The sequence below is a fragment of the Jatropha curcas genome, chromosome 1 (assembly GCF_041381405.1).
Source record: "Jatropha curcas cultivar XTBG-Jc1 chromosome 1, XTBG_Jcur_1.0, whole genome shotgun sequence".
Classification (NCBI taxonomy): Eukaryota; Viridiplantae; Streptophyta; class Magnoliopsida; order Malpighiales; family Euphorbiaceae; genus Jatropha; species Jatropha curcas.
Window position 1 is genome coordinate 21,422,403 of NC_143151.1, and position 9,696 is coordinate 21,432,098.

The following is a 9,696-nucleotide window of genomic DNA, read 5'->3' on the forward strand; positions in this document are numbered from 1 at the left end:
ATATATATATATATATATATATATATATATATATATATATATATTTCCGTTTTTATTTATCATGCTATCCCTTCTTTGATTGCACAAAAATGGATGAATGGCTAAAATTCAATTCATCAGTAGTTGCTTGTTTTAACCAAATGTTTTTTTAATGAAATCTTATATGTTAAATGAAGTCTAATTTTATAATTAATAATAATTTTTTATTAAATATATTTAATTTTCAATATTGTCCTATCATATAAAAATTATTTTAAGAATAATATTTATTGACAGATTTTTAATTTAAAATTGTTACATGGTAATATTATAACAATCTAGATAATGCAAGAGAAAAATTATAACCACAATATTATATAAAAACAAATTAAGAAATAAAAATAATGAGTAGGGATTGCAAAAATCTACAGGCCAATGGGTATGAATCCAACTTGAATCCAATCAAATCCAAATTTTAGAATTTTGATTAGATTTGGATAGGATACGAGTAAAACTCTAAAAATATATTGTGAATATGGGTTTAAATGAGTTTTACATTATCAGACCCAAACCCTTTCTATGGTCATCCCTAATAGGGAGTATAAATGAGTAATGATAACATATAATATGCATCATAAAAAAATTAGTATATAAAGAGATATTCCTTGATTCATTTTCCAGCAATATAAAATATTGATATTTTTGTCACATATCGATGAGAAAGAAAAGGCCAAAAAGCGACCATTACTGTCACGAACCATGGGCTGGACTGGCACTAAAACCCAAGTAAGCATAAGGCTCTCGAAGCTCGTAGTAAACCTGAACTACTAAAATTCAACCATATCAATAGGAATTTCAAACAATCAGTCCATAATGCCATTCGTTCTAAATCTCATAATTATATTATACTTTCGCCCAAATCTAGCATCTTAAATATTTCATAGTTCGGACCCAACTATAATACGAAGCATCCATAATATGGGCTAACTGGCTCATGCTTTCACATAGATGAGTAACTAAACATCTACATAAGTTTATTGGTTACAATCCTCCAACTGCGGAGTTCACTAACAGATAAATATAAGTAAATTTTGATAGATATAACTATAGAATAAGATAATTACTGAAATTAGGAAATTTTATTTTCTAGCTCTGCAGTGAAGGAAACAGAGCTTTAGCCGAAATAAAGAATAATCTACTTCCTGGAAAAAACAAAAGAAACGTGAATTTAATAATGAATAATAATTATTGCATAACACAAGCATTCACACGAAATGCTTCCTAAAGTACTAAATTGAACACACAGTCGGTAAAGCACATGGCACAACATCAGTATCCACAAGTAATTACACCTTTAGGTAATCAAACCAGTGGAAATTGGTCAATGGCATCACCGAAACCCCCAATAAGCCATCCTCACACATGACCCATCCTCTCATGACGTGTGCACCAGGGAGCTGATCCCCTATACATGATTGACCAGTCTAATCCTTACTGACCAGTCCTCTCATTTTTTTTATACTCTCTTTTCTTTCCATACCAACAGGAGTCCATCCTGTGGTTTTCCGTATAATCTTTATCATCGGATGCACACGGGGGCGCCGATCTCCCCATACATGGTAGACAATATCGTAGACCGCCCTGACAAACTCATGGTGACCCACTTCATCCCAATTCCACACAAACAAGGCATAGAAATATCACAACACAAATAATCAAGCATCGCATTTAAATGCAACACATTAATAAACAAAGATTATGCAAATGTACAAATATACACATATATACAACAAGTAGAAAAGTAATGAATTAAATAAGTAACAATCAAATAAATAGATAATTATAGCATTATGTGGTAATGTAACTATGCATGATGCAGATGGTAGAGCACTGTTTATTATTATTCACAGTGGTAAAGAAGATAAGCTTTTAAATTCTGGTTCGCAGGAGCAGTGGACGAACTCAGACGATTTAATAAATCATAAATGCAAAGGAAGTAACTAAAGTAAATAAAGAGATTTATTTTAGATATATCATATTAAAGAATTATTCCAAACAAACCTATTAACTTATCCATTAAATACAACTAGCCTAGATTCTATCGAAATTTCGACAGCACCTTCCCCAAAAATGAGACTATCAACCTGATTAAATATCCCAATAACACTAAGTATTATTCAATCAATACACACAACCCATCCATTGGACAATCAAACAATTTTATTTCTCTTCTTGCAACCAAAGTAATCACATCAATATTTAATCGTTAATGTCAAACTTCAACTTAATATATAACTTTAAGTAAATAAATAAATAAATAAATAAGCAAATAAGTGAAAATAGCTATTTGCTTAACCTCTACATGTTACTAATTAAACTATCTAATATAGACCCTTAACAATCATATAAAACTATTGCTTATGTATCCAATATTCGTTAACTAAAATCTCGTATTACAATTTAACAATCCATGAATCATCATTCTTATTAAACAAAATTAAAAATAACAAACTTATTTAAATCATCTATCAACCATAGATAATCGACGAACACTAAATCTTGAAAGCACACTCGCTTGCATATATAGGTCCTTCTAAAACAACACAAAAATTTAGGGTAACTGCTACCAATTCACAAACTTTGGAGTTTTTCTATACCAAAATTACATATTACACATTAAATAATCAATCTTTAGCGAGAATTAAATTTACAACTTCATTGTACCATGGTATCAAGCAACAATTTATTTTTAAATATTATCATCTTTGATTAGTACTTGAATACATAGATATATATATAAGCATAACTGCATAATTAGCTTTCACGATTAATTCTTTTCCATATTCTTTAATTTGTACCTGTACATATAAAACCTCAAGCTCACCCATTGCATACACACTTATATAAATATATCGCACAAATCATCCATAAATTTATACATGTCTTTCTTTTCCTCAAGAATTTAATATACGGTATCATTTCCTGCTTTGTTAAGCATAACTTAACGAAAATAGCTAAGGTTTTACTAAGCAAAACTCAATGAAAATAGCTAAGCTAGCTGCTGCCATATCAAGGGAAACTTAGATTTTTAAGTAATTTCAATGCTACTTAACACGTATCCCCACTTAAGAGCTTGATTGCAACCTCATATACTCATGTTAAAAGCTAGAGTTTAAGTGATTAACAAAAAAATACCTGCTGCCATTTAAGAATTATTCTCAATTCTCATCAAACTCTATCATTCGAACATCTACTTTCGCAACAAATTATGCAAAGCAAATTCATACCACCAATATAATCTTATTTCAATCAAAACCATGACCTTCTCCGTTTAGAGGCTGCCACCTTCAATTCATACATATTTCTAAGCTAGAAACACCTTAGTCACACCAAAACACTTATCAAAACATGTTTAAACTATAATTAGTAAGCAACTAAATTCTTTTATTTTTTTTCCAAATTTTTGCATTAACAATAGTAGCTAGGGATTTCATTTCTACACTGACTTAATTTATAAATCAAATCCTTCATATTATTTATTTATTTATTTTTATCAAAGAACTAATAAATTATACTAAAGAGGTTCGGAAATTGGCTTACCCAATAGTAAATCGCGTGGGAAGTCAGAATTTTCGATTAGAACAATTGGCATCTAGATCTATTCTCCAAACTGGTTACTGCCGCTGCTAGTTCGATCGGAAGTGAAGGAGATGGTGGTTGGAGAAGCTGCAAGTGAGAAGATCAGATCACAAACGCCGGCTAAGGACAAGTGTCGCCGGAAAAGCGAAGGAACAGGGCTGGTTGCGCTACTGTCCCGATCGGAACGCAACCGCAGTTCCTTGCGTTTGCTGTGCCAGTGGGTGAATGACGATGGAGAGGGAGAGTGCGGAGCTACGCCGTTGACGGGAGTGAAGCTGGAGTCGTCCGATCATGCTGGAGTCGCCGGAGAAACGAGAAGAGAAAAGCGAGCTGTAGATCGAAATCGCAGCTCACTCTCTCACTTGCGACGCAATAACAAGAAGCGGAATGGAGAAGCCGGTGGCCGGTGGAGTTGTTAGCGAGGAGAGGTGGTCCGTTTGGCGGCTAAGGACGGTGAACGGAAAACGGAGGTGTGCGGGGAGCCGTGTCGGCGGAATCAGGAAGGAGAGAATTTTTTTTTTTTTTTTGGGTTAGGATAGATCGGGTATTTCCCATATTCTACAAATTTCTCATTGTCCAAAGTCGGTTTAGGTTCAATTAGAATCTGGTTCGGCCCAAGTCAGGAATTTTGATTGGTTTTCAATGGATTTCTAATGGATTTAACATAGCATTCAGGTTTGGTTTAACAAATAATGTATTTATTATTAGAATTTATTTAAATAATTCACAAAATTATTTTTAATTGTAAAAATATCTTATAATATATTTGGTTAAAATTAATATTTAAACTTTTAAATGAAAAATTTTTGAAAATAATTTTTCCGATCATTTCCTTCTTAATTATTTTCTTCGTATTATAGTTTTTGAAAATAAATATCGTATTATAGTTTTTCCGATCATAAATTTGCAATTAAAATTAAAGGAGAAAACAAAGGAAGGTGACAAAATATTTATCTTCTTTAGTAGAAAATGTTCACCAAATTTCCTCCGGGAGTACGCTCCGCAAGTACATGGGTCATATAAGTAGTGAAAAAAATATCGTTCCACAAAGATTGGGAAATAGGTTATTAATTTTCTAGTTGATAATTATTAGGAAGACTTGATATAGTGAAATTGATTATTAGGAAGACTTGTGTAATAGCCTGAATTTTTATTTTCAAAACTTTTGAATTTTTAATAAATCAAAAATCTGAATTTGTGACTGTATGGGCTTCAGTGCCGAGTAATTTTAATTTGGGCCTAAATTGCGAGTTGGGCTCAAGCCCAAAACAAGTTATCGGAACTTCTAGTTGAAAATAATTTAAACTTTTTAGAATCGATATTGGAACACTTAAAATAATAATAAAAATTAGATTTACCGATTAGTAATCCTAAATTTAATTAAATTAATTAAATAAATCAAATTAAAGAGACTAAAATGGGGTTATTCAGTAAATAATTAATTGTTGATAAACAGGAACCGTAAATTGGCTTAAAGTTTCTTGAAACCAAGAGAAAAACCAGATAGTCAAACAAAAATAGAGCTAAATCATTGAGTTGAACCAAACCGATTCGAATCGAACCGGAATGGCCCAGAACCCTCTAGAAACGCCTTCTTTTTTTTTTTCTTTTCTCTTCTCCTTCCCCTGGATCGCGCGACCTCCTCCTCCTCCTCTCTTCTTCTTCTTTTTCTTCTTTCTTTCTTTTTCTTTCCTGCGCCTGCGACTCCGTTGCTGGCAGAAGCAGATCGCGCCTCCACCAGTTCAAGCGGAGCCATCGCGCGCCACTGCCGCTCCTCACTGTCGCTCGCCGTTCTTCTTAGCCTCTGTCCAGGCGAGCACCGTCGGCAGGAGCAGCGCCTCAACGTGTCAGTTGTGCCTCAACTTAGTTGCAGCTCCAGCGCGCCTCCGACCACCAGGAGCAGATCTGTCGCGCCTGCCATTGCACCGCCAGCTACTCCGCCGCCAGATCGCGCCACCACTGCAACTCAGCCCCTCATGCGTCGACCTCAGGTGGTCCAGCCGCTTCTAGCGCGCGTAGTTTCGATCCGGCACGCGTAAAAGTCCGATCTAGCAACCTGCGACAGAAATTTCTAAATTTCGGGTATAAATTAATTCTAATAATTTCATTTAGCAAGTTTGATTAGTTGAATTAATTTAATTTAGTGTTGATCCGTCGGTTAATAAAAATATACGTGATTAATTAAAATTAAATTCTGGTAATAAATAAAATTGCTGGGAAATTATGATTTATAGAATTAAAGAAAAATTAACAAAATATTGTTGATGTGGATAAATGTGAAGGACGGGCTAATTGACTGGATTGATTGCCCGCTGGATTGGGCTATGAGAACTTGATAAAATGATTGACTGAGTTAATTGGTGGATAGTTGAATTGTAGGGGAGGTGCTGTCGAAATTTTGGTAGAAAATAAAATAAAATTTATTATGGAACATTAATTTACTAACGGCACTTATCTGAAATATATAAACAAATAAATAAATAAACAAGAGTAATGAATTTATATATAGTTTAATAAATTAAATACCGACTAAAATTATAATCATTATTAATATTCATATTTATGTTAGTATTATCATAAAATATTACTTAACAACTAACTAAACGTTTTATTTAAAGGCAATAACTTAGAATAAATAAATAAATAAGGAAATCCAATATATATATATATATATATATATATATATATATATATATATATATATATATATATATATATATATAGTTTAAATTAATAAGTGAATTAAATAACTGATAACCAAGACTAATACACGAATAAGAAATATAATCTGTCAAATTAAAATTCTTACTTAGAATTTTATTGTTTATTTTAGAGGTGTATAAAATTCCGAAATGCGAGGACAAAGGCTGGAAGCATGTGGCTAGAAAGGCAGTCCCCTTAGAGGACAATAAAGAACTGTGAGTAGTGTTAGATAACTAGTATCATCCGCTTGCATTCATGCATTCACGGCTAAATGTTATCATGCATTATTTTGTTGAATTGCCATATTATGATGCACTATTTGTTGATATTAAAAATTGTTTGATTACTTGTGCTATGAATATACTGTGCCTTGTTTGTGTGGAATTGGGATGACGTGGACCACCATGGGTTTGTGAGGACGGTCTGTGATATGGATCCTGAATATGATATGACATGGAATTTGACCGTCGGCCGGGAAAATGGGAGATCGGCGCCCCCGTGTGCACCTGATGATATGGATTGTATGGAAAACCACAGGATGGCTTCTTGTTGTTGCGCACCTGATAATCTAGATTTGATTGTAGCCCGCAGGGTGGCCTCCTGTTGTGAGCACTTGATGATCTAGATTGGATGGAAACCACTGGGTTGCCTCCTGTTGGTATGGAAAAGAAAAGAGAGAATGGAAAAACAATGAGAGGACTGGTCAGTGAGGATTAGACCAGTTGGCCGTATGGGGGATCGGCTCCCTGGTGCACATGTATGAGAGGGCGAGCCATGTGTGAGGACGGCTCGTTGGGGTTTCAGGTGGTGCCACTGACTGATTTCCACGTGATGTGATTATATGAAGGTGATAATAATTGTGATTGCTGTTGTATTGCCATTTGTGTGACAAACTGCATGATCATATAATTAAACGAATGATCAAATTAAAATGTTTTAGTATTTGTGTGATTGTGTGGGGTGAGAGGGTTATCTAACCCTACTCATTGAGTTTGGCGCTCACCCCTGCCTATTATTTTTTTTCAGGTAATAGAAAGAAAGGCCTTATGGAGTTGACACATTATTTATAGAAGACTGTTAATAATTGAAATATCAATGTAAATGTAAAAGTAGAGTTCCGCAATTGTATTCCAACTGGGTTGTAAATGAATAAATAGAGTATAGACATTTATTATATTGACTGTACGGTGGATATATTTGTAAATAGAATGCGAGTTTTAAATAATGCAGGCTTACTACGGGCTTCGGGGGCCTTAAGCCCACCCAGGTCCTAGTGCCGGTCCAGCCCACGGAAATGGGTCGTGACAACTTGATATAGTGAAATTGATTTAAACTAAGTTGCAATTTCAATTAAATAAATTCAAATTAAAATTAGTAAGAGGAGATAATCAAAAGTAGATTCAAACAAATAATGGTTGAGACAATCTAGTTATGAGATCTCTATTAATTCTAGTAGAACCCATGAAGAGTTGATTTATGGTGTTCAAGTTCCTTTCTCGAGTTTAAATGGACTGTTAAAAACTACATGACATCTACTCTCATAGTTTAACATGATTAAAACGTTATTATGCCAATTGCTGAAGGAGAACTAAGCTAGGGTATCCAGATCTAGGTTTAATATGTGGGATCCGATCTAGCTTATCAATCCCTCGATCTAATAAACTAATCTAAAATCATACAAATATAGGGCAAAACATTTACAGGCATTAAGCTCAAACACATTAATTAGGAATTTCAGCATTTAGACATAAATCAAACTATTCAAAATTGTATTTTAAATTAATAGAAAAATCCCATAATTAGATCTGGAAATTTAACTTAACATTATTACAAATTTATCAACACAAATAAATACACAAAAAGAATAGAAGGCATAAATGACAAACTTTGGGAGTGATTGGTTTGTTGGCCTCGGTGTTCCTCCTAGTTGTGTCGTAATAACACTAAGGCTACTACTATCTCTCCTCGTGTGTGGCTACTCCTAGTTGGTTCTCTCCTTACTTTTCACTCTAACATGCGGGGCAACGAGTGCCAAGAGTGAGTATCCTCAACATCTTCTCTCTCCTTGCTTTATATAGAGCTCTTTACTTAGTTGTGATTGGCCCACTTCACCCACTTGCACCACTTGCTTCTGAAAAAGCTGCTCTCCCCCACCCATGTCAAGCAAAAGAATTTATAAAGTAATAAAAGGGGAGTTGCATCTGATCTAGGTGCAAGGTTTCTTCAAAACGCTGCAGTTTTTACACCAAACAATTTGTAAGAAGATCATTTCACAAAATTATATTTGCACTTGGTCCAAATTCTTCCACGTTGAGCCTCTTCCTTCCTTTCTTTCTTCTTGGGCTGGATGTCTTTTGGGCATCGAATTTGTTTGGCTTTAGGGGCATTGTTTGGATGTCAAAAACTTGTTAACTTCAAGAGCCTCCTTTTGCGTTGATAAAAGCATCAATTGGTTGCTTAAAAATAGCAAGTGTTGATATTGCTCAAGTGCCAACCAAACAAAAGAGAGAAAACTATGCAAATGGAATTTTATCCTTATTTTTAATTAAAATAAATCGTAAAACATATGCATATTTTATTGCTATCAGAAAATTTTAAATAACACTCTTTAATCGTTTTGAGTGTCAAGTAGTTTTTTTATTCATTAGAAATTTTAATAGGTCGAAATAATATGATACGCTATACAATAAGGGTAACTTTCTTCTTGATTTTTCAAATCGGTGAACTCTTATAGTTAAGAAGACTCGTACTGAAAACCTCCCACTTTTCAAACTAGTAAGATGGCCAACCAGAACATACTTAATTGATTTAAAGTGTAATTTAATTTGAATGACAATTTTGCATTATCATCTTTGAAATTATAGATAGTGCAACTTTATTATAAGTGTACAGTTCTATTTCTTTTTTTTTTATTATTATTTTTCAATCCTATTCTTAATTGGAATTGAGGTTGTTATAGTTATAAAATGTTGAAATTTGAGTAAATTTAACAATAAGGTTAAAATAGGATGAAATTATAAAACTTGTAAAATTCAAGATATAATTATATATTAGGCCGAATAAAAAGAATAGTTCTATTTTGTTATTTTCTTAATCGATATTTCATTTTATGAAACTATCTTTAATGGATTGTCTGGTTAATTTTATCACATCGATCCTATAAACATATAAAAGCGAGGGGTCTCGAATTTAAGTTCTCTCGACCATTAATGAATAAAATGAGAGTTATTTTTATTATACAACCCACGATATTGTCCCGGTCCATTCAGCCTCCTAATAAGATAAAAAGAAGAAATAAATTCTTTTATAAGCAATTTGGTCATTGATTTAATTAGAGCATAATGAATTTTGATTGTTTCTTGGGGATATGCATAA

At 33.3% G+C, this 9,696-nt stretch overlaps 2 long non-coding RNA genes across 2 annotated transcripts; one reads left to right on the forward strand and one right to left on the reverse strand.

Annotated features, from left to right (window-relative positions):
- Positions 1–862: 862 nt before the first annotated feature.
- On the reverse strand, positions 863–4,333 carry LOC149499135 (uncharacterized). The gene is made up of 2 exons (XR_016318976.1): positions 3,580–4,333; positions 863–1,181 (listed from the first exon to the last, which is right to left on the reverse strand). It is a non-coding gene; the product is annotated as an uncharacterized LOC149499135 (long non-coding RNA).
- Positions 4,334–5,258: 925 nt separating this feature from the next.
- LOC149499136 (uncharacterized) lies at positions 5,259–7,495 on the forward strand. The gene is made up of 3 exons (XR_016318578.1): positions 5,259–5,700; positions 6,452–6,536; positions 7,348–7,495. It is a non-coding gene; the product is annotated as an uncharacterized LOC149499136 (long non-coding RNA).
- Positions 7,496–9,696: the final 2,201 nt, after the last annotated feature.